We start from the raw sequence: 2732 nt of genomic DNA, 5'->3' as shown, positions 1-2732 counted from the left end.
GATGATAATTTGAAGTGTGCATCTAACGGAGTACTTACTGGCTTGGCATTATGCATATTAAAACGACGAAGAACTTTATCAATATATCCCTTCTGACTCAGATATACTTTTCCAGACGGTCTATCTCTGGATATTTCCATGCCAAGTATTTTCTTTGCTGCACCCAAATCCTTCATCTCAAATTCATTACTCAATTGCTTCTTTAGTTCATTAATCTCTTACATACTCTTTGCAGCAATAAGCATATCATCATCATAAAGGAGCAAATAAATAGTTGAACCATTGACAGTTTTCAAATAAACACAACTATCATAATTATACCTTTTGAAACCTTGATAGAGCATAAAGGTGTCAAATCTCATGTACCACTGTCTAGGGGACTGCTTCAATCCATAAAGAGATTTCTTTAACTTACGGACAAGCTTTTCTTTTTCAGGAATAACAAAACCTTCAGGCTGTTCCATATAAATATCCTCTTCTAATTCTTCATGTAAAAATGCAGTTTTAACATCCAATTGTTCAAGCTCAAGATCATGCATGGCAACAATACTAAGTAAAGTGCGAATAGAGCTATGCTTCACAACAGGAGAAAAGACTTCGTTATAGTCAATACGTGGAATCTGGCTATAACCTTTAGCAACTAACCTTGCTTTATATCTTGTCTCATCATTAGGAGAAACACCTTCTTTCCTCTTGAAAACCCACTTGCAACGAATAGGTTTCTTCTCTCTAGGTAATTTTACTAAATCCCAAGTGCCATTCTTTTCAAGTGATTCCATCTCATCATGCATAGCGGTCATCCACTTATTACTATCACCAGAAAAAATAGTCTCGGAATATGAAGAAGGCTCAGAATTACCTTCAATTTCTTCTGCAACAAATAAAGCAAAAGAAACAATATTGCACTCTTCAATTAACCTATCAGGTTTATTAATACCCCGCCTAAATCTGTCACGTGCAAGATTTCAACTGGGCGGAACAATAGGCTGATTTGGAGTGGGAGTGACATGATCATCATTAACGACGGATTCATCATGTGCATCAACAATTTCATTATCAGATGTATCACCTGAATCAATAACATGCTCCACCTGAACAGTAGGATGCTGAATAGTAGCCTGCTGTTCACTCTCAACAGGAACATTAGTAGATGGAACATCATGTAACATAGCAGATTCATTAAAGATAACATTTCTGCTAATAACAACCTTCTGGGTTTCAGGATTCCATAATTTAAAACCTTTAACACCAGACTTATAACCAAGAAAGATGCACTTAATAGCCCTAGGCTCCAATTTTCCATTATCAACATGAGCATAAGCAGTGCAACCAAAAACTCTTAACTGTGAATAATCAGCAGGTGAACCAGACCATACCTCAATTAGAGTTTTCTTATTAAGAGCAATAGATGGTGACCGATTAATGAGATAACAAGCAGTGGAAGCTGCCTCAGCCCAAAAATGCCTATGCAAACCTGCATTGGACAACATGCAACGGGCTCTGAAAATAATGGTCATGTTCATACGCTCATCAACACCGTTTTGTTGAGGAGTATAAGGAACGGTGTAATGTCTGACAATGCCTTCAGACTTGCAATAATTCTTTAATTGCTTAGAACAGAATTCCATACCATTATCAGTGCGAAGTATCTTTACCTTCTTTTCAGTTTGTCAATCAATCATAATCTTCCACTCCTTAAAAGCTGAGAATGCTTCATATTTATGCTTTAAGAAATAAGACCAAACTTTTCTCGAATAATCATCAATAATAGTCAGCATGTAACTAGCATCACCTAGTGACTTTCTACGAGATGGTCCCCATAAATCAGAATGAACATAATCAAGAATACCTTCAGTTGTATGAACCGAAGTGTTGAACTTCACCCTCTTGTGTTTGCCGAAGATACAATGCTCACAAAATTTCAATTTACCAGGTTCATATCCATCAAGAAGACCTCTCTTATTTAACTCTGCCAAACCAAGTTCACTCATATGTCCAAGACGCATATGCCAAAGGTTAGCAACATCACAATCATAATTATTTGAAATAGCTGGAGTAGCGTTACCTCAAACGGTAGAACCTCGAAGGTAATAAAGACCATTGGTCGAACTTAAGTCACCTTTCATCACAACAAGGGAGCCTTTGGTGACCTTCAAAACACTATCTCCACCTGAATATTTGTACCCCTTTGCATCAAGGGCACTAATAGAGATAAGCTTTCTCTTCATCTTCGGAATATACCGAACATTTGTCAAAGTTCTGATTGTGCCATCAAACATCTTGATTCGAACGGAACCTATGCCTTCAATCTTGCATGTGAATTATCAAAACCCAAAACGGAACCAGCAGAAGTAGTGGAATCAAAAGTATTAAACCAATCTCTATGTGGACACATATGAAAAGTGCATGCAGTGTCAAGTACCCACTCATCATTGGTCTCAGCACATCCAGCAATAACAACAAGAGCATCATCGGAACTATCATCACGAGCAACGTTAGCAGAATTTTCACCTTGTTTGTTACCTTTCCTCTTTTCCTTGTTCTGCAACTTGAAACACTCAGAGATGTCATGCCCGTCTCTCTTGCAATACCTGCAATACTTCTTGTCTCTGGATTGCGACCGGCCTCTGTAGCTGTTTTTACTTTTGCCTCTGTTTCCATTATTGAAGTTCTTCTCCTTTGTCCTGCCACGAACAGATAATACCTCGGCTTTGGATGAACCGGAACCATCA

This window comes from Triticum aestivum, chromosome 3D, assembly GCF_018294505.1.
Source record: "Triticum aestivum cultivar Chinese Spring chromosome 3D, IWGSC CS RefSeq v2.1, whole genome shotgun sequence".
Lineage (NCBI taxonomy): Eukaryota > Viridiplantae > Streptophyta > Magnoliopsida > Poales > Poaceae > Triticum > Triticum aestivum.
Note: the sequence above shows the minus strand (reverse complement) of the source record.